The 23,606-nt window shown below is 35.9% G+C and overlaps 1 protein-coding gene and 1 long non-coding RNA gene across 5 annotated transcripts in view; one reads left to right on the top strand and one right to left on the bottom strand.

The window, feature by feature from the left end:
* Positions 1 to 23,606, bottom strand: part of GPM6A (glycoprotein M6A) — a 369,432-nt gene that overhangs the window by 184,368 nt on the left and 161,458 nt on the right. The gene's annotated exons all lie outside the window — the stretch shown is intronic.
* The window catches only part of LOC107974486 (uncharacterized), a 51,881-nt gene that overhangs the window by 26,969 nt on the left and 1,306 nt on the right, over positions 1 to 23,606 (top strand). For both annotated transcript variants that reach the window (XR_008547665.1, XR_010156751.1), the window contains exons 5-6: positions 16,165 to 16,488; positions 18,228 to 18,264. This is a non-coding gene — a long non-coding RNA (uncharacterized LOC107974486). The remainder of the gene's footprint in view (positions 1 to 16,164; positions 16,489 to 18,227; positions 18,265 to 23,606) is intronic.

The raw sequence follows: 23,606 nt of genomic DNA on the forward strand, positions 1-23,606 counted from the left end.
GCTACCAAATAAAAATAAAGATGCATTAGATGGCACATGAGCCTACCTCAAGGATATCTAACCTATATTTAGTTTTGATAGTTGGAAAAGTTTTCCTGGTTTCCTAGAAGGTACAGTTTGATCTGACCTGATCAAAGCAGGTGACCTTTCACCCAAAGGAGATGAAATTAGATGGGAAAAAAGGGGGAGGCAGATTGTTGGGGAGAAAGAAAAGATATTCTGAACAGTTGAAAGAGAATACATGAAGGCCTATGGAGGGGGAGACATACTCTGCTGAGAACACGTAATAGACTAACATCTGGCTGCATGGGCAGAAACTCTCTTTTACTATTTATTAGACATTGTACCCCCAAGGTATTCAGTAGTCCCGTGCTGGAATATCCAATTCTGAGACTTGCTCCTTAGTTTTTTTAGAGTACTGAAGAAGAAGACGCTCCTAAGACCTAGCTTGTACTCCATAAGTTTGGAGCCTAAAGGTAGACAATGGCAAACCCGTTAATATTTACCCCTAAGAAATTACCTTTCGGGTATCTTAGGCTCTTTCTTACCAAGACCTTTCCTCTCCAATCTATTAATATTGTATTTTCACATAATTACCAGGACTCTAGTCATGAGTATGTCATAGGCCTGTTTACAACTGGTGAATGCTTTTCCAGTGTTCTTAGGATAGAACTGGCTGGAAAGATTGGACATGACCTGGCAGGAGCTCACCTCTTCGGCATAACGTCCCCCTGCTGTTCATTCATTCATCTCCTAATTTCTTAAAATTGTCCATTTGTGAACGTTGTTTCTTCTTCCTAAAACACTTTTCCTTCCACCCTCAGATAGCTAGATCTACTCAGATCTCAGCTGGAAAGTGTTATCCTCAGGCAAAACTTTTTCAAGAGCATAGGCCTCTTTTAGTATTCATATCACATGCCATTACAGAGCTATTCCTCAAAGTCTGCAATATACATATAGATATAGTCTGCAATATATATATAGAGAGAGAGAGTCAGTTCTATATATATGTATCTTCCCCACTGGCCTGCGGCCTATAAGCTCCATGAGATAATGGCCTCTATCTTTCCCCCTCACACAAGACAAGCACATGGTAAGCTTTCAATAGATACTTGTTGAATGCATGCATGCACGCATGAATGAATGAATAAATGAATAATGATGTACAAATAAGTGAACGAACAAACTCAGTGGCTTACACATACCTTATCTTATGTTTATCTGCTTCCACAAAATATTTTAGAGGGTGAACATAATTTACAATAACTTGGGGAGATACATATCATGTTCATATGTAACAAATGTCATTCCCCAGCAGTTGAAGGCAAAATGATAATGAGATATTTCAAAGAGCAACCAGCAAAACAAAAAGGGAGCTGGGAAATATTAATTGTGTTTCATCTTTCCTCTGGGAAGGGAAAGGTGTATTGTCATAAATGCTGATTACAGTAAGGGGAGACAGAAAAATTCAAGGGTGACACTATTTGGGCCAAACTTACCCTTTTATAGAAAGATCCGTTCTAAGTACTTATGCATTCCTATAACCATAAAGGTGATCCAAATTTTAAAACTTCTAAACAGTTTTGTTTTCTCCAAAATGCCAGAAAGCAAGAGTAATCCAAATCTCTTTTTGGTAATTATGTTTCCCATAAAACATGGCAGAAAGCATGAGGGGTTAAAAACTATGCAATGGGTAAGCAGCAGTGGCCTCTGTTTACTCAAAATCCAAACACTACTACTAATTGAGAAAGAGATCCCAAAAATTGGCCCAAGCTGATTCTCTGTGGTCACAAAAATTCTACTTTAAATTGAGCTCACCAAAGAATAAACTTCATAGCTCACTCTGTCACTCAAGTTGCATTTATTCAATGACTACTAGGTATCTGAAGCTGAGCCAGGTGAACAGGACAGATGTAGTTTCCTGCTCTAACAGAGCTAATAGCAAAGATGGAAGAGAGAGACAAACAATTGGAACAAAGTATGATAGGTGCAATTATATTAATATTAATGACAATTATACTCAGCATGTCACATGTGTGAGGCATTGTTCTAAGTTTCTAAAAAGTGTATATCCCATTTAACCTTCACCACAACAGCCCTGTCAGGTAATTACTATTGTCCCCATTTTGATAGAGGAGGAAATCGAAACAAAAAGATTAAATTCTTTGTAGCAAGTAACAGGGTGGGGAAGATGGGATTTAAACATAGGCATTCTGACCCCAAAGCCCATTCTTGGAACCACCTGGATATCCGCCTACACTTATGTAAGTAGTAGACCCAAAGACATTTAATGTAGGAAAAGGCCCTGATTGTAAAGTCTTATTACAACATGAATATTTGTATTCATCCAAAAACAAAAACATTTAACTGCTTCCCATATGCCCCACATGTTGCCAGATGCTGTGAGAGACACATAAAAAAGTTGAAGAAATGATTCTCATACTCAAAGAACTTACGATTGAAGTTAAAAATATTAATACTCAGTTTAAACAGCAATAAATCAACAAAAGTGTGATTTCAGAGTAAAACTACTATAGGGAGTTGAAATAGAGAACGTTCTTTAAGATTTCTAATATGCTTGATAGCTTTCGTCAACAAATGCAATTATCATCTAAGCGGTTTAGCAGAAATATGGAGACTTTTACTCAGTGGACGTATCTCTGATCTTCAAACTCTATTCAATGCCATAATTTAGCCATTAGGACTTTATGCACAGTTATTATTCCTTCTTATTTTCTTTTTTTAAATTAGCTCTTCAGACCAAAATGATAGACACTTGTACTACCACCCAACATAGAAAATAAAGTATAAAGCCGATTATACGTGTTCTCTAACTGCATTCCTTTCCTTATATCTTCTTCAGCCCTACCTCCTGTTAATAATCACTCAGGACTGGAGAGTTTTTATTCCTGTATGTTGTCCTTATTTAATATGTGTTTGCGTGCATGTGTGTGTGTGTGTGTGTGTGTATACAGCTATATATACACACCATAGTTAGTATTGTTTTGTAGGTTTTCTTTTTTCTTTTTCGTTTTTTTTTTTTTTTTTGAGATGGAGTCTTGCTCTGTTGCCCAGGCTGGAGTGCAGTGGTGCAATCTCTGCTCACTGCAACCTCCCCTTCCTGGGTTCAAGTGATTCTCCTGCCTCAGCCTCCCAAGTAGCTGGGATTACAGGCATGCACCACCACGCCCAGCTAATTTTTATATTTTCAGTAGTGACAGGGTTTCACCATGTTGGCCGTCTGGTCTCAAACTTCTGACCTCAAGTGATCCACCTACCTCAGCCTCCCAAAGTGCTGGGATTACAGGCATGAGCCACCACACCCGGCCTGTTTTGTAGGTTTTGAGTAGATATCAAGAATATCTTCTTATATGTCTCTTTTCACAACTTCTTCCTCAATCTTTTAATGATATATGCGGATCTGTTGATAAACATTTAATATTGTTTCTAATTTCTAAACAACTGTAAAAAATTACAAGAATATTTTTATATATGTTTAGTGCATACATTTAAAATTTTCCCTAGAAATCTGAGGTGTGTGTATGTGTGGAATCATTGGGTAGGAGAGTATGTGTGTCTTCAATAATACATGTGTTAAAAAGCCCTTCAAAGTGCTTGTGCCAATTTAAAAACAGACACTTCTCAAAAGAAGACATTTATGCAGCCAAAAAACACATGAAAAAATGCTCATCATCACTGGCCATCAGAGAAATGCAAATCAAAACCACTATGAAATATCATCTCACACCAGTTAGAATGGCAATCATTAAAAAGTCAGGAAACAACAGGTGCTTGAGAGGATGTGGAGAAATAGGAACACTTTTACACTGTTGGTGGGACTGTAAACTAGTTCAACCATTGTGGAAGTCAGTGTGGCGATTCCTCAGGGATCTAGAACTAGAAATACCATTTGACCCAGCCATCCCATTACTGGGTATATACCCAAATGACTATAAATCATGCTGCTATAAAGACACATGCACATGTATGTTTATTGCGGCATTATTCACAATAGCAAAGACTTGGAACCAACCCAAATGCCCAACAATGATAGACTCGATTAAGAAAATGTGGCACATATACACCATGGAATACTATGCAGCCATAAAAAATGATGAGTTCATGTCCTTTGTAGGGACATGGATGAAACTGGAAACCATCATTCTCAGTAAACTATCGCAAGAACAAAAAACCAAACACCGCATATTCTCACTCATAGGTGGGAATTGAACAATGAGATCACATGGACACAGGAAGGGGAATATCACACTCTGGGGACTGTGGTGGGGAGGGGGGAGGGAGGAGGGATAGCATTGGGAGATATACCTAATGCTAGATGACGAGTTAGTGGGTGCAGCGCACCAGCATGGCACATGTATACATATGTAACTAACCTGCACAATGTGCACATGTACCCTAAAACTTAAAGTATAATAAAAAATAAAAAATAAAAATAAATAAATGAATAAATAAATAAATTTCCCTAAGAACTATCTGAGAATCCTACTGCCCTACGTCTTCTATACTTAGTAATTTTTAAATGTTAACAAAGATAAATCTTTTAATTTACATGAGTATTAATTATATATCTTAAAATGATTTCCTTCAGTATCTCATAAAGTAGAGAACATTTTCATGCAATTAGCCAATGATTTTCCTGTTTTGAGAAATGTATATTCATGCCCTTCACTCATTTTCCCACAGTATCGTTTGCTTTTTGGTATTATTCTATAGATGTTATTTGTAAGTTCTGAATACTAATTCCATAGCAATTAAATGTCTAACATATATATTTTTACAGTGCCTTAGTTAATCTTGATTTTTGGTCATCTATATACATTTTAGAATCAGCTTTCAAATATAATGAGGGGGAGGTGAACTTATATTTATTGAACTTAAATTAACATCATAGATTAATGAGACATAATTAACATTTTTACAAAATTGAATCTCTTTCCATGAACATGAGATCTCTTTCCATATGTTGAGAACTTTTTTTCATATATTTTAAGAATGTTTTAAAATGTTCTCCCTAGGAGGTTTGCATATTTTTTTTTGTTTTTATTCCTAAGTATTTTTATTTCTTTTAGAGGTATTTTATACTAAATCTCTCAAGCCTTTTTTTGACTGAAGCAAAGGAACACATTATTGGATTTTAAAAATTAGTCCTATAAGAAGCAAATTTGCTAAACTCTCCTATAGTTCTAATAATGCATAGGTCTTGAAATTTCTATGTAGAAATTCACATATTTGAATTAAAACAAATATGAGTCTAACTGTCCAATCTATATATTTTTATTTATTTCCTCTGTTTTACTGTGCATTCTAGGGTCCCCAACGCAGTGTTGAATTGAGCAGTGATTTTAAAAGAAATGATTCTATGGTTTCACTATTATGTGTTATTTGTAGTAGGTTTGCGTAGACATTTTTTATCTGTTTAAATAAGTTCCCTTCTAGTACACATTTCTGAGGTTCATTTATTATAAAGTATTGAATCAGAAAAAATGTTTTATTCTCCATCAAGTAAGATGATTATACAAATTGCATCCATTAATATATTAAAGTAAGAATTGCATTTGTAGATTTTCTGATGTTAAACTCTGTTTGCATTCCCAAACAGAGAATTGGTCATGATATGTAATTGCTTTAATTTCAATTTAATATTTTGAAAACTTCTTTTAATTGGAAATCTTATCCTTTTCTATCTATTTTTCTCTAAACATACATAATGCTTTTTTAAAAAGCTGTCCACTTTAGGAGAATTGTTTATTAAAATTTTTGGTACATCCAAAAATGGGAATACTGTATAGCAGTTAATGATTACATAAGTTGTCTGTATTAACAATGAAAAGCTGTTCACAATAAAGTGATAGAAGTATATAACAACAGTATAAATAGTATCCTTTTGTATTTTAAAATGTTCATAAACATATGCATTGAAACAAACCTATACAGATCTATTGGAAAATGTTAAGAGTGCTTATTTCTAGAAAGTGGTATTTGAGATAATTTATTTAATTCTTTTCATGCTTTTTTTTTGTTTTTTTTGAAAACATTGTACTTTAAGTTCTGGGATACATGTGCAGAACTGCAGGTTTGTTACATAGGTATACATGTGCCATGGTGATATGCTGCATCTATCAACTCATCATCTAGGCTTTAAGACCTGCATGCATTAGGTATTTGTCCTAGTGTTCTCCCTCCCCTTGCCCCCAGCCTCTGGCAGGCCCCGGTGTGTGATGTTCCCCTCCCTGTGTCCATGTGCTGTCATCTCTTTACATGCTTTTTGATACTTTTTATATAGGTACAATATTATTTTAATTATCAGAAAACTTAATAATTTTACAAAACTGACAATAATAAGTTGGTTACCACTAACTGCAGCTAAAATGTTATAGACATTGGGCTGGCGATTTTTATAATTTTTTTTCTAACATTCGTAACACCTCTGCAAGATAGCTTTCTTTCATGTGAGAAAATTGAGGCTTTCAAAGGTTAAGCAAATTTCTCAAGGCTACGCAGCTGGTGAATGAGGAACTGAGATTTGAATTTTGGTTTCCCTAATACTAAACTTATATCACTCAAAAGATAAGTCATTCAGTACTTGATTAACACAGTTGTTAGCCAACACATGTTAGCTTTTCTTCAGTTTTGAGTAAAGGCTTAGTGCTATATTAACGACAATGAACATAGGTTATAACTTATCTGAAAAGTGGATGATTTTTTTTTGCTCCATTCACTTGAACCAATATTTAACAATTAAGATACGTCAGTTAAGCCTAAACTTACATATCATATTGGATATTGCAAATGACAGTCTTGCAAAAATAAATAGATAAGTGCAAGAGAGAAAGAAAAAGACAGACAAGGGGGAGGGGTGTAAATACAACTTTATGCAAAACGAGTGGCTTGTCATAAGTCCTGAATTTTGAAACAGTGATTTTAAATTGTTGCTTTGAATCTCACTGCAGATGCAGATGGTAGGAGATATCCTCTGAAAAAGCTGATTACACTATATGGTGCATAGAGAACTGATGAGGAAAAACAAGACTCAAGTTTTCTCAGCTTTATCATAAGCGTTTTGGTATTTTTGCTTATACGTTAGATTGCAAGTCCTCTGTGGATGAAAAAAATACATTAAAGTGTACTCTTACATTTCCAGAGATCACTTTAGGTAACCTAAAAATTCTTATCTCAAAAAAGAAAACTCAGACTGACAACTTTTCTCATTCTTTAAAGTGCCTTGCCCAACACATCTGAACTAATGACTAAAAAGGCCGGGAGCCTGGGCTTCTCCCAATGGGCAATCAAGGTGAAAGGCCCTTCCTTTCTTACTTCTGAGAGAAAGGTATGATTTTACACATTGTTCCTTTTTTTGTGAGTTAGGTATCTGAAATCTTTAGAGAGTTTGTCAGTTCTGAGCAAGAGGCCTTAGATTGTGATCTACTCTCCATTAAGGAGAAAACAAATAGGCTCACATCCTGGGTGTTCCAGAAACACCCAGAAAACATTTTCTCAAGGATGTTTTATTGGCCCTGACATATGGTCTCTTTGGATAGATATTTGGCCAGACCATGGCTCCAGGAAGACTGATACACTCAAGTAATTTACATTCTAGAAGTTCCTCTGCTGCAATGTGCACACTGTTATTTTCGAATGAACCTGCAGACACCACTTGACTCCACTCTGCTTGTGCGGCAGACACACACTCCGTCCACTTACAAGTGTTCTTCACGGTTTTCAGCGATGTGCTCAAGTAAGCAGTAAGCAACCCGCTGCCATTGTCCTGGACAAAATGCAAAGCTGTTTTCGGCATTTACTATTGCAAATATTAAGGTAGATGTGATTTATTTCCTCTCTCTGACTTCCTGAATTTCAATATCATTTGTCTGTAGCTCGTATTTGCCAGATATCATACATTTTTTATTTTTAATATTTCAATATGTCTGATATCCATTTTCCCCGCCTGTCATTGTGGTCAGAAACCACGAGCTACACTTGTTTCTCCCTTACCATTCATAAAGTGAGACTGACGTTGAACCTATTGCGAGGTGCCCAGCTTTCCAGGGACTAGGTTCAGCTCTTCTTATTCAGTAATATTTAACAAATATTTGTGTGGTATCCACTGTATGCTAGGCACATATTTTTTTCTTATTATTTACAACCCTGAGAGTAAGTGGTATTTCTATTTTACAAGGTATGAGTCTGAAATTTAGACAAGCAAATGATTTTCACAAGTTCTACAACTACGAGGAAGCAAAATTTGAATACAAAAGTCTCTCAAAAGTTCACTGTTTCCAGTACATTAAATGACTCAGTAAACAAAAAGTAAACAGATGTTGACTAATCAATTCCTGCAAAAGTGATGTAAATATATCTTCAAAAGATGTCTTTATTTAAGTCTTAACGCTTGTAGCTAAATGGGTAGGATGCCAGTATAAATTTCTAGATACTTTTTGAGGCATCTCTTCTTGTATATCTCTTGTAGCCCATAAAGAATCTTGAATATAAATTGAATTGTAAATTTAAAATCAATTTAAAATTTAAAAACCATTATCCTTAAAAAACAGAGTGAATGTTAAAGTCACACAAGCCAAGGTTTTACAGATAATTTTACTAGGTTACCTTGGGGTGCAGTAATCTTAACAGCAAAAGTATATTTCATGGGAGTAGTATCAGACAGAACCTATAATAATTGATTTAAGAGGAAATGCAATATGCTCAAAGAAATCCTGCCCAAGGCTAGTCTTTCAGTCATTAATTCATTGATTATATATTGAGTGTTTACCATTGCCCAGAGGTAAATCTAATTTGTAGGGCAAGTCCATGAACACATATACTGGGTCCTTGCTCCCATGGTCTTTAGATTTCAGAAGAGGAAGATAAGAGGCCAAATAAACAAATACGTTAAGGAGCTAATGTCAGGTTCTTACATGGGCAATGATGAAAATATATCAGAATGAGGCAGTGAAGAGTGTTTTAGAGGCTCTGTTAGCTTGTGTTGTCAACCTAAAGATGATGGCAATCTTTAACATCATCCATAGCCAAAATAATAAAAATATGTCAAAATCTCTACTATGAAATGGTCATTAATAGAATTTTATTGTTCGTTAGAAAGGAAAGAAGACAATGAGCTTGAGCAATCAGCAGTGGTCATGAATGTGCTTTTTGTCCAGATGGGATCTTTTGTAATTATTTTTATGTGGTACAACACAACATTTTCAAGTTGAACATTTTCAAGTCAAGTTGAAGAGATTCGCAAACTTTTAGTTAAAAAAAAAAATGTCTTGGCTGGGTGCGGTGGCTCACAAGTGTAATCTCAGAATTTTGGGAGTCCGAGGAGGGCAGATTGCTTGAGCCCAGGAGTTCAAGACCAGCCTGGACAACATAGCAAAACCCCATCTCAAAAAATTAGAGGGCATGGTGGAGTGAACCTCTGGTCCCAGTTACTTGGGGGACTGAGGCAGGAGGATGAGTTGAGTTCCAGGCTGTAGTGAGCCATGTTCATGTCAATATATTCCAGCCTGGGTACCAAAGGGAGACACCATCTCAAAACAAACAAACAAACAAAAAACTGTCTCTTATCATTCAGTCTCAAAAACCATTGGCCACTGATCTGTACCATAAGGCTTGGAAGACCTTAACATATTACCTAATGCAGAAATTAATCTCTCTTTCTCTCTCTCTCTCTCTCTCCCCCCTCCTCCCCTGCTCAGTGGCGCACACGTGTGTGTGTGTGTGTATGTGTGTGTGTGTGTGTGTGTGAGTATCGTGAATTAGGGACAAGATTGAGACGCAAGTGTGTGTGACTCCAAAGCTATCACACTTTCCATTATAAAACACTGCTTTTTAAATGTAATACTATTATGTGGTCATTGCACATTTCCGAGTTGTTAATATAGTAGTTTCAACATTAGGTTGACTTTTGATTACGTTCACTAAAGGAGGTAAATATTGCTATGCATAAAATGAAAGATGGAACGGAAAACTGGGGTGGTAGAAGAGGGTGCTAATAATCAGCCTTCTCTGAGTGGTTCACAAAGAAGTGAATACAGAAACATGCAATTTGTGCAGTGAAATTTAAAACACCTTTTGTAAGTCAACAAAAACAAGTTTCTCATGGCTCAGAAAAGAGAGCTTCCTGAGTTTTTTATTAATAAACTCATGTTACAACCAGCATGCCCATGTATTCCAAGTCAGGCAGCAAAAGAAAATGGAGAGATCACTAGCGTTTTAGGAAAAAAAAAAGAGTTCTAATGTTGATTTATTTCTTTATTAACAAGTAATCTGTCGGTTTACTCCACTGTGTGTGAAGATGTACCACTAACTCATTACACGACTTTAGGCGAAGATGTTTTTTATCTACTTCCTCAAATACAGAATGAATTTAACACTTGTCTCATTGACTTCACAAGGTGAAGTCACTGCACTAAATGTTTTAGATACAAGATCTCATTTTATCCCTCCAAGATGCCCATGAAGTAAGTATCATTAATTAAAGCTATTTTACAGACGAGGAAAATGGGGTTTCAGAAAAGTAGATTCTCTAATGACAGAAGATGAAAAATTTCTTTGAATAATATAAAATGCTATACAAAAATGATGTAATTATAGCCATTTTAAACAGGAAACAGTGAAGCATGTATGCTGTAGAAAAAAATGTCAACTATACTTAGTAGCTCAGTAAGACCACCCGATATAACTCATGTAATAATACAAAACGTTTAGTTAGAGCTTATATATGCCAACCACAGGTCTTAGCATTTATGTCCTCACTTTAATTCATTAATCTTCAAAATAACCCTGTGAGGTACATAGTATTATTATCCCCACTTCACAGCTAAAGAAACACAGAAACAGAACAAGTGACTTGTTCCAGGTAACAGCTAGTAAACGGCAGAGCTGGGACTAGAACCCAGAAGGTCTGGTTCTTAAACCTGCGCTCTTCATCATAACACTGCTTCTATGAAGCAGGCTGGAAAGGGTGCAAACCAATTAGCTATTTATTCAACAGGCTTAGAGAACAAATAGCTGGATTATTTCTCATTGCGCACAAGCCTTCGGGCCATTCTCTAGGCTCTGTTGGTTTGGTCCGCATGATGTTCTGTAAGGAGCAATCAGAGTTTCAAATGGCAGCTCAGCCAGCCCTGTTCATCCTCCATGACCTCTTTAAGGTTCTGTTTCCCATTCGTAAATGAGGAAAAGAATACCTATTCATCAGGGATTTAGTGAGGATCAAATGCATTCCGCACAAATTTTGGCACAGACATGGTTGGCACTCAGTAAACATTAGTCTGCTTCTTCCTCTGGCCTCAAACGTGGTGTCAGTTCAAATAATTTATTCTCCCATAAACTAGGAAAAGATAAGAGAAAGGCCTCAGGTCATGAAATATCAGGTTTTAAATCAACTGTATATTGTTCTGAGTGATGAAGTAATGTGCTTTTGTGAAAATAATGTTATCCTGAGTATTTATAAATAGGTCTTTTTCCCTGAAACATTGTATATTCATATACTGATTTCTCAGAGGTCAGTATACGCAATTTGAAAAACTAGTGGACTGATCTGGCTTGGCAATTCCTGGGTCAGTTCTATACTTGCTTATGCCACAGTTCTGCCAAAACAAATTTCATCACCAAGTAGAATTGTCTTGTAACAGTTATTAGTCAGGGTAGAAGGCAAGATACAGCCTGCTAAGAAACCACATGGAAATATTTGAAAGCATGTGAGTTTTTCAAATTGTTAATTGTTTCAAAAATTTAGCAGGGGGCATATTTTGAATTTGTTATGTGTTTGAACTTTAGATGGTTCCATGGCCTGATTTTTAAATGGTATTTTAATTGTTCCTGAAATAGAAAAAAACTAAGAAGATGACAATCTTGCTGTGTTGTTTGAAGACAATTGTTATTCTTTACAGAGTGATTCTGCTATTTACAAACAAAATATTTGTTTGTAAGAGTATTCATATTACAAATGCTCTTTAATCCCCTAATGCAAAGACTTTTTAATTACGTTAATAAAATTAGCTTAATTGCTTAAAATCTTTTTACTTTTGTGGCCCTAACAGATTTCTAAATTCGAATCTGTGGATGAACATTTGAAATACAATGAGCAAAATAATAATAACAAAGGCGGTAATTATAAATAGACTTATAGAACCCATAGATCTTATGAATTATCAAAATGATTTAGAAATTCACATTTGCAAAGTAAATTTTAATTACAATAAACTTTATCTTTTAATGATATAAAATATATTTATATAAATAGAAACACTGTAAATTTATATTGGCATTAAAAACATTTCAAATTTTAAAATTATAAATAGTGTTAATCTTTTTTTTTTTTTTTTGAGACAGCGTTTGATTTCAGTTGTCCAGGCTGGAGTGCAGTGGCACCGTCTTGGCTCACTGCAACCTCCACCTCCCCAGCTAAATCAATCTTCCCACCTCAGCCTCCCAAGTAGCTGGAACTACAAGCATGTGCCAGCGTGCAGCATGTCTGGCTAATTTTTTGTATTTTTTGTAGACTGGATTTTGCCATGTTGCCCAGGCTGGTCTCGAAATCCTGAGCTCAAGCAACCCACCTGCCTTGGCCTTCCAAAGTGCTGGGAGCCACCAGGCATGAGCCACTGGGCCTGGCCAAGAATGTTAAACTTTTTATATATCTAAAATAAATAGAAAATGGACTCGATATAAGTTTAGTTATAACCATAATCATATCAAGACAGGGGGAAAGTTTCAAGTCGAAAGATTATTTAGTAATATCCGTTTAGATTAAATTATATGATTAAAAAATACAACTCTCTATTTTAATACCAACAATAATTTGTTAAAGACACTGTGTTGGGGAAATTGTAACCTATTAAGTTAAATAAAATATTAAAGTCAGTTAAACAGTGAAGTCAGTGGTATAGTTGGATGCCAAGTGAAAACGTGTTTTTCTCACTATTTTACTTGGAGAGCTGTCCGCTGGGGGTTTTTAGCAGTTTCCAGGTTTTGCATGTGGACACTTCAATAACCTTATTTCAGAAAAACTACCAAAATAAGTCATTTATGTAATATATATATATACATATAAAACATATATATATTACATATATGTATATATATTACATATATATGTATATATAGGAAATATATAAGATATATATATAGATATATATATCTTACTCATTTTTCTTGGAGAATCTGGGAAGTTACTATAAAACTAAATGGAGGACATGACATTTTGTGACCATAAAACTAAATGCAGGTTACTAGAAAACCTAATGCAAAATCTGCCACAAATAGTTTTATGTAATACATATTAATCTCAGATTTGGATACTATAAGATCAACTTCTTATAATTGCTGTAATCTGGGCAAAAGAGGTCAAACTAAGCCCAGTGTCTAGGCATAGTAGTTGGCTCTGCATGAAGTGGACATCCATCCTCTGAGTTTAATAGATCCACTGCCACTGATTTGAGGCAGGGAACAGAGGACCAGAGAAAGGAGAGAAAGAGAGAATGAGACAGAAGGGAGGAAAATGCACATGAATATGGAGAGGTGGGGGCATGAGAATCAACAAAGATCTATCGTTGGGTGGTGATGTTTGAGCTGGTCATGTGAGTTTGGGGCCCATGAGCTAGCAGTGATGAAAATCACTTCGTTTTTTATTTTTATTGAGCATCATTCAGTGAGGTTGTGTTAAATGCCACAGTCTGATTGCATTAAACTTGGGCACGTTTGCTACATCACATTTTTTAGACACATAAATGCACGAATGATATTCACAGCTTTATATAACTATGTAGGCCAAAGTGTATATAAAATAATGATGATGTAATAATAGCTAATGCTTATATAAGCCATTTTTATGCACCGGACACTGCTCTTCACACATATATCATCCCATTTAATCTTCACCATACCTCTATTAGGTGGTCACTAATATTACGCCCATTGTTTTCATATAAAAACTAAGGCATAAAGGATTTAAGTGATTTTACCAAGATCATATCACTCATAAGTGGCAATAAATGGCAGAGTTGAGATTCAAAGCAAGTAGGTTTCTTCAGCGTCCATATCTTTCATCCGTTTTGAATAAAGAGTGTATAAATAAAATAGAAGTTTCTTACTATATATGTCATGTATGCATGCCGCCATTCTGTACTTACTGATTTCACTCAATGTGTTTGTTCAGGTTCATTGGTAGAATCTCCATTATTTCTGTTCTTTTTCATATTGATTTGTTCGTTTATATATCCTGACTCACTTTTGCCTGTATCTCCATATATACCCCTATACTAACTGGGTTGGGGGAAAAAAAAGTAAGTGGAACAACTTTGATTTAATTGGACAATTTTTATTTATCCCCTAAACTGGAAAAGAAACCTAAATTGCTGAGTTTATTTGACTCCTTTATCTCATTTATTTGTCTATTTTTAAAAAATACAATTCCTTTTCATTGGGAGTAATATCTATTATTAGCATCTATTTCTACTTGTCTTTTATTGTCAACTAGAAATTAAAGCCAGAGTTTTATCAAAACACATGGAGTGGTAGAAATGCCCTTTATTTAATTACTGCAAATCCCTGCAGAGCTACACTCTGGATAAATTAAACTCACTGGATAGAAAAAAAAGAATTTGAATCTAATAGATTACATACTTTAGCCTGAAGACACCAAGAAAGGGCAAGGTAGAATTATTAGTCAAAATTGAAAGTACCTTTGAATGGCTGTGCTCTGCTTATTGTAACATTGACTTCTTCGGTACATTTTCTTAAATAAAAGCTCAAAACACTAAGCTTACATTTTCGAAGTCTAAATTACTTTATGCCTGACTATAGACAGTAATTTATTTTGAACAGACCAATCTCCCAATGCTTCAAACACAAATTTCCTAGCATGAAATTTAAAATACTCCATTGATGGGCCCCATGTCAAGAAAGTAACATCTTTTTCTGTTTTGCAAAACAAATCCGTGCTTAATTAGATTCATTGACAGGCTACTCCCACCCTTCTCCACCTCCTAGGAAGTCCCCTGCAATTTGATTTCCCTTCAGTTCATTTCCCCAATATTGTTTTCTCAAAGGTCACAAATAGAACTTTTTAAGGCCCATTTAGCCATCTTTTTTTTTTTTTTTTTTTTTTGACGGAGTTTCACTCTTGTCGCCCAGGCTGGAGTGCGCTATCTGAGCTCTTGGCTCTGCAAGCTCCTCCTCCTGGGTTCAAGTGATTCTCCTGCCTCAGCCTCCCGAGTAGCTGGGACTGCAGACATGTGCCACCACACCCGGCTAATTTTTGTATTTTTAGTAGAGACGGGATTTCACCATGTTGACCAGGTTGGTCTTGAACTCCTGACCTCAGGTGATCCACCCTCCTCGGCTTGCCAAAGTGCTGGGCTGACAGGCGTGAGCCACCGTGCCTGGCCTAACCATCTTAATTCTACTTGACTTCTTAATGCTGGAAGTACCTTCCCTGATACTCCCTTATCTAGATCAGAGCCCCCTTGATCTTTCCTCGGATTGCCAACTCCCTGGCTCTTTGTTTGGTTCTTAAAATTCTGGCTCTCTAACTTTCCTATTTCCTTTCTCAAAGAATTCAGGAACTCATTTAGTAACAAACAAACAAACAAATAACAAACTATTATTCTTCAGCCAGGTGACTCCAAAATTATTTTCTAATCTTGATTTTTCAAAAGTGTTTGAGATTTAAACCTCAACTTCAACTAAACAAGAAAGTAGTATTTTTTTCTTTATAAAGACAAGGAGGATAAAGCAAAATAATGTAGAATATAATGTTATGTGAAATACTTGCTATTTTAAGGATTTTTCTTTTAAGACAATATGTTATATTTATTTATATTCAAAGTTCCTGATATAGTTTTTATTATGCATCATAAATTGTGGTAGGTACTAAAAACATAGAAATGAAGTAAACGTATCTACCCACAGGAGCTTAAAGTCTGTTTAGAATCTGGCAGAAGGAATTAGTGATAGCTGGACCAACAGGAAGGAAGCATTAACTTGGGTATTATTTTATTGTCCTAGAAAATTTTCACATACTTGACAAATAGTAGAATGTTTTATGTCTTGATCTCTATTTTCTAATTCCCCCAAACCATGCAAGATTTCTATTCTATTCACATACAAGTATTATATTGATCTGTTATATTATTGAAGGCTCTTTTAATGCAAGAGAAAGAAAACCAGCTACAACCAGCTAAAATCAAATGGGGAGTTTCATGGTGCACATCCACAAAGTGGACATGTCAGGACAGGGGAACATCTGGATCACAAGAATGCCGGTTCCCAAAGACAATAAGGATGGTTTCCAGCCTCTACTATTTCTGCACTGTGAAGCCATCATCTCCATTTCAGACTTTCCCACTAAGCAGGAAATACAATTGCCAACAGCAGCTAGCTTCATACCTCAAAGCAACACCAGAAAGAAGAAGCATTTCCATCGAGGGAAGGATTGATTGTAAGGAGTATTTCCCCCAAAAGGTAAGATTGCTTTCTCAGAATATGGGAGGAGCTGAGTAGGGCATGATAAATGTCTTCTCTGGAGAGGCTCTTAACAAAAAGCAAAAATATCATCAGTAAGAAATTCTGGTGAAAATTATTAGTATGGATAAAGACTCCTGGGGGTGGGTGGGCTAAAGAAAGAAGACAGAATGATGAAAAACAGAAATCAGTGACAAAGGCAGATTTCCATAGCAAAAATTATAGAACGTGAAACAAGGTGGACCCTTTCTCCCAGCTCCTCCTCCTTACCACCTGTAGGACTCTGTAGAAGCATGCAGAGACGCAGCTGAATGCTAGTCCGTTTGTTTTGTTATGTTTTGTTTTTAAATCCCTTTACCACATCCGTAATCCAGTTCATAGAGCAATCTTCAATCCTTCATGCTTTTATATCTTCCTAGATAACAGGTAACTTTTTTGGAATAAGGCAAGGTATAAACATGAAAACAAATAAATATTTTTGGTGAAGTCTAATTCAGCTTCGTGTTGTTCCCAGTAGAGTAATTAAGATATATTATTTTCCTATTTAACTAATATGGAAATTAAAGGACAAAATGTTTAAACAGTATGCCCTGACAGTAGATGAGTCATAGCAGAAACTGTGATTCCTTGCAGTCATCTGAACTTTTCTGCCTAACCACCAGTCACAAATTATTTTGGGTCCCTGGTGGGAACCTCAAATCAGCTATACCCAGGGCATCAAACCAAGCAGCAGTTACTAGGTCTGAGAGAGAAGAGAGCAGAGAGAAAATCAGTCTGATAAGCCCTTACATGAGTCAGTAAGATTGAGACCACGATTTCTTGAATTGTAAGTGAAGAAACTGGGCTAAAAAATTCCCAAGTCCTTCCAGAGAAGTGCTGTAACGCCGTCTCTGAGCTAGTGCGTTTCAGAAAAAGTTGGTCCTATTAGGTTTTGTGTAGCTACCCTACTAGATATCAGAGAGACTGACACCTGCAGTGACTTCAGAGGAAAGGAGAGGCAGCACTGCCAAAGAGGCCGTGACTACCCAACCGAGAGAGGTGTGTTACGATTTACTCAACTGTTTATTTGCCAGGCCTTTAATCTGAAAATGATGGCCTGGCTTTCATAAAACCATGCAAAAATCTGCTATAGAATGTCCCTACGCCTCAATTCTGGCTTCGAGCCTGGCAGTGAGGGAGGGCAAGTATATGCTTCCACAAAAGGACAAAAGACTCCACCATCCCTTAGAATTGTTCGGCTGCTTTTTTTAGTTTGTTTTATTCTTGGCTTGCTTGTTTGCATGGGTGGTTACAAAATCTTTAAAAAGTGAAAAAGAGTGCAGAATTTTCAGTACCCTGACTCAAGGATGCAGTCCACTAGCCTATTCACAGTTTGCATCTCTGACCTTCACAGACTGATTTTCTCTTCTTTACTCCTTTTGTATTGAATGTGTGCTGTAAACTCACATTGCTTGAGTATGTACACAATGTCTCCACTATATTTCTAATCCTGCATGGAACGGATTAAACTATCAGCATTCTCTCACCTGTGCACTTTTCCCTTACCAAGAATTAAAAAAAAAAAACTGTTTATAAGTTTAGACTAACAAGAGCTGAGAGAGCCTGAGTCATAAAAATGATAATTATAACCAATCTTCCAAGTATTATTACCATCACTACTATTAGAAAACAAAAATACATCTCTTCTTAATTTTATTAAAGCTTTCCTTAATCTTTTGCATCTGATATCTCTCCCAAAGGAAGAGAAGAACAAAGAAGCATAAAGATTGATTACTGGTAAGTGTATTTCTTTTCATCCCTGGTATTTACATTGAGTCAAGAGCTCCCTTACCAGCCACATGGCACCTACTCTTTCTGTCCTAGAACTAACTACGCTGCCTTTATTCTTCCCTTTCTTTATCTTTTCTCCAGCTTCTCCTGCTGAGCTCACCATGAGATCTCATTGTGCATTCATGCCTTGAGAAGACAGTGCTGCCGAACTTTACCAGATTATCTTGGGCGCTTGTTAAAAATTGCCAATTATTGGGAGTTCAGAAATCCCCAATAAGACAGCATAGCCCAGGTCTTTTTACTATACCGTGTTTCTCCTTTGGACCCTATCGATATATAAACAGCACATGAGAATATCATACACTAAGACTAATCTAAATGATTAGGAAACATACATTTTATCTCATAGTGGAAATTGACTTGCTTACTTTTGTTAACTTTAGTATACCATCTTTCTCAAAAAGCTTACCTCTTCAAGAATATGGCTGTCTTGGGGAACCAGACAGAGATCGTCTTCTAAACCTGACTGTATATTTTGATCATCTGAGAAGATTTTAAGAAAACATAGATCCCAAAACTTACTCTATACCTAGTGAACCAGAAAATCTGGAGGATGAAATACAAAAATATATTTAAAATTAAAAACCTTCTCTGTCCTTCTCCATTTCTAACCACCACTATACTGCCAAGAGGCGCCAATATTGACTCCTGGTGTGTGTACTTCAACCCCTTTTAGCATACCCAAGTATATGTGTGTGTGAGTGTGTGTGTGTGTATATATATATATATATATATATGCTTGTATATTTGTGTATAATATATAATATATACTTTATAAATATATATAATATATACTTTACAGTACATATTAACTATATATAATATATACTTTACAGTACATATTAACTATATATTATTTTTTCAAATAATTATATTTACTAACATTATATAATAAAGCATATATAATATATACTTTATAAACCTGTTATATATATTATAATACATAATTTATATATTATAAATATTTTTATATGCATGTGCTTGAAAAATAGGGGCTTGCAGAACATTTACCCAAAAGCCAGAAAGAGAAGAGCATAAAGGTGTAGAACGTGGAAAGTTTTTTGTAGGTCTGGCCTGGAAGAGATGCCCGTGGTTCCACTGACATTCCATTGGCTAGATCTCCATCATGTGACTATGTCTAATTATAGGGGGCTGAGAAATGTGGTCCTCAGCCTGGCAGCCACTTCCCAGGAACAGCTCCACATTATAAAGACAGAGTAGGAATCTTTGGCGAATATCTGGCTTTCTCTACCTCTCTACCCAATTATGCTCTGTTACTGATATTCCCTGAACACTTGATTCCCTCTGTGTTTCTAATCACCATCCTCTCTCAACCTGGAGTGCACTTCTATATATACAGCAAGCCTAATTTTTCTTCTGTCTCGGTTCCATTTTCTTCTGCTCCTCAGATCCTATTCCTTTCGTAGATTCTTTCACTCAACTAATGTCTTTTGAGGTGTACCACATGTCAGAAATTTTTTTAGGTGATGGAGAGCAAAGAGTAAACTAAAGGGACAAAATATCTGCCCTCTTGGAGATTACATACTTGGACAAATAAACAAAATGTTTAATAAGTAAACCACATTGTATGATACATAGTGGTATGTTCTGAAGAGATAAATAAAAAACCACAGAGGAAAAGTATAAAATTTCCAGAAGTAGGGTAAAGGTTTTAGACAGGTTGGTCAAGGAAGACAACAATGAGAACATGAATTTAAGTAAAAACTTTGAAAAAGTGCAGAATAAAAAGAACCAATGCAAATTTCCTAAGGCAGGAATATGTTAGAAAATGCCCCCCAAACAGCATGAACATCAGCACAGCTTGAGCAAAAAAAAAAATAGAAGGGAAAGTAGAATATGATGTTACAATGACAATGGGGTATATTATGTCCAGCTTTGTAGATCACAGAATTTTGGCTTTTATGGAACATGAGATTAGAACTATTAGATGACTTGAAACCAAGGAGTGACATGATGTTATCTGTTTTAAAATGGCTTCACCAGGCATAGCAGGGAGAATAACAACTCCCCCAGGATGTCCATGTTCTAATCCTCAGAACATGTAAATATATTACTTCACATAGCAAGAGGGATTTTGTAGATGTGATTAAGTTGAGGATCCTGATATGGGAGGATTATCTTGGGTTATCTACATGAACCCAATGTAATCATAAAGGACATCAAAAGAGAGAGGTGGATCAGAGTCAGAGAAGAACCATGTGACAAACAGAGTAAGAACAAGAGCAAGAGAGAGAGAGAGAGAGAGTGAAAGATGCTATGCTTCTGGCTTTGAAGATGAAGGAAAGGGCCAGGAGCCAAGGAATACAGGGAACCTCTAGAAAGTGGAGAAGGCAAGAGAACAGATTCTCTCCTAGAGCCTCCAGAAAGAACCAACCTGCCTACACCCTAATTTTAGCCCAGCGAGACTCCTTTCAGACCTCTGACCACTGGAACTGTAAGGCAATGCATGTGATGTTTTAAGCTAAATTGATGGTAATTTGTTACAGCAGCAATAGGAAACTAATACAGCAGGCTGCGCTGTTGAGAATAGCCGGGAGCAAGAACGGAAGCAGGGAGACCTGCTAGAAAGCTACTACAGTAACCCAGAAGGGAGAGAATGATGGATCCAACCAAAAGAGGGGCTGTGGGGTTATGAGAAATGGACAAATTTTGGCAATATTTTGAAGACCATACTGATAGAATTTCCTAAAAGCCCGCCTGTGAGGTAGGTGAGAAAGAGTTAAGGCTGGCACCAGGGTTCTAAGCCTGAGCACTGACAGAGAGTTGCTATCAGATGAGACAGGGACAACGGCAAGAGGACCTCATTTATGGAAAAAAAACCAATGATCCCTCTTCTCTGTGACATTTATAGGATTTGATTATTTTATTTGACATTTATTAGATAGTCATCCATGTCCTCATCTGCCTTTGTGGCTAGATTACAAGTTTGGAGATCTCTATTTTTTTCTGTGTTTTTCTACATTTTTAGCTTAAGAACTTTGTTAAGTACAAAATTATGCAAGAATAAAAGGGTGGCTATCCAACCTATGACCAAACCACAATAATGGTACAACTTTTGAATAAAATCTGCTTTTAACAAAAGGAATATCTGCAGTCAGAGAAAACACCAAATTTCTATGTTCTTTAGTTCTCCAAAGCACCTACCACAGCTCCTAATAAAGAATAGCCGTTCAGTGGGCCTTGGTTAAAACACACACACACACACACACACACACACACACACACACACACAGACACACACACACACACACGCACCCCTGTAATAATGACTTACATCATCAGTTCTGCTTGAGTTTTCCAAGAAAAGGGATTGAGAGAAAGAAAGTAAAGCACTTCTTGATCTATTCATGAGAATTTTACCATTTAATTTGAGATTTTCTCTTACCCTCATGGAAAAATAGAAATAAACATCACCCTATCATCCAAGCGTCAGACAGTAAAACTGTTTGAACTTGAAACTCATGATGCATTTCAAGTTCAAACAGTTTTACTGTCTGACGCTTGGATGATAGGGTGATGTATATATCTATTTCTACCCTAAATAAGGAAAGCTGCAACTTTTTTTCTGTCTACTGCACTAAATGCTAGTTCCCTGCAACAAAGTCAGTAGTCTACTCCAATAAAGCAGTACTGAATATAAACAAATATAAGTGTTGTTACTACATCCCCATTCACATTTAATCTGTTACCCCTTCCTGGCCATTAGGAAAACTTTATGTGAACAAAGGATATGGTGGTTTCTAGCAGTGAAATTTTTTTTTTTTTTTTGAGACAGGGTCTTGTTCTATCACCCAGGCTAGAGTGCTGTGGTGCAATTTCGGCTCACCAGAACCTTTACCTCCTGATTCAGGCGATTCTCGTGCCTCAGCCTCCCGAGTACCTGGGACTGCAGGCCCACAACACCACACCCGGCTAATTTTTTATATTTTCAGTAAAGATGGGGTTTCACCATGTTGGCCAGGCTGGTTTCGAATTCCTGACCTCAGGTGATCCTGACCTCAGGCCCACCTCAGCCTCCCAAAGTGCTGGGATTACTGGTGTGAGCCACCGTGCCTAACTGAAAATTTTAATCTATATATGATAATGGATCTGACTTCAGGAATAATCAAAATAAACACCTATTTGAGGAGATATTCTCTGCTATTACTTTGGTCTTAATATTGCTAGTGTCTTTTCATTTAAGATTATCCAATATAAAGTAAGCATTAATAGCCTATTTAAAAAGCCAGACTTAAATAAATGGTATTGGTTCAAGACAGCCATTTTGAAAAAGAAGAATTTGACTCAACACTTCAAATTATACACTAGAATAAACTCCTGATGAACCAGAAGAAAACAAATAAATAGAATCAAACAAGTGCTAAAGAAAACATGAACGAATTCCTTTGTCAACTGGATAAAGGGAAAAACATTTCTAACTAAGACTAACATTCCACAGGCAATAACGAAGAGGATTAAAATATTCTACTACATTAAAATTTTTAAAAACCCTTTGCATAAAAATTAAGCAAAATGAAATACAAATGGAAACCTGGAAGAAATAGTTTGGACTTCACCAAAAGTAAAACATTCTCTTTTTGAAAGACACTTCAAGAAAATCTAAAGTCAAGCCATGACAGACTGAGAGCAGTACTTATATTATTTGATAATGAACTTGCATGTTGAATATATAATAAACCCAATTCAAAAATAAAAAACACTTTTTTTAAAAATGAGAAAATATAATTTGAACAGAAACAGACATTTTACCAACATAGTAGGTACCACCTAAACATTTTCACTGTGGGAATAGACTAGTCTTGAACACTAGATTTCAAGAAAAATACTTTATAATTGAAGTTATTAATCATTGTTAATTCCCATTTAGCTTGTTCATATATTATAATTCCAAAGAGTTTCTTGATGTCTTTATTGCCATCAAAAGATACACAAACTTATCAAAAGAATTTATAGGAGATCCTAGCTAATAATATTACTCTACCATGACATCTTTAGAGATTAATGTATAATTAAAATTAGGAATTTAAAATTGAAAATTATAATTCCTGAAGTGAGAGAGACCAATGTAACTTACGTCTAAAGTAGAGCCATCCCAATTAAATTCTTCAGTAATGAGATTGTTAAAACCAATTAATCAAGAACAAACAGCTATTTCCAATATGACTGGGAGAAAAATAATTTCGTTAGCTTTATTGATAGACATTAGAAGACAGCTATGGCTACAACTGACCATAGAATAGAAAAGAGTTTCTCATAATTAGCGTAAA

This window comes from Pan troglodytes, chromosome 3 (genome assembly GCF_028858775.2).
Source record: "Pan troglodytes isolate AG18354 chromosome 3, NHGRI_mPanTro3-v2.0_pri, whole genome shotgun sequence".
NCBI lineage: Eukaryota > Metazoa > Chordata > Mammalia > Primates > Hominidae > Pan > Pan troglodytes.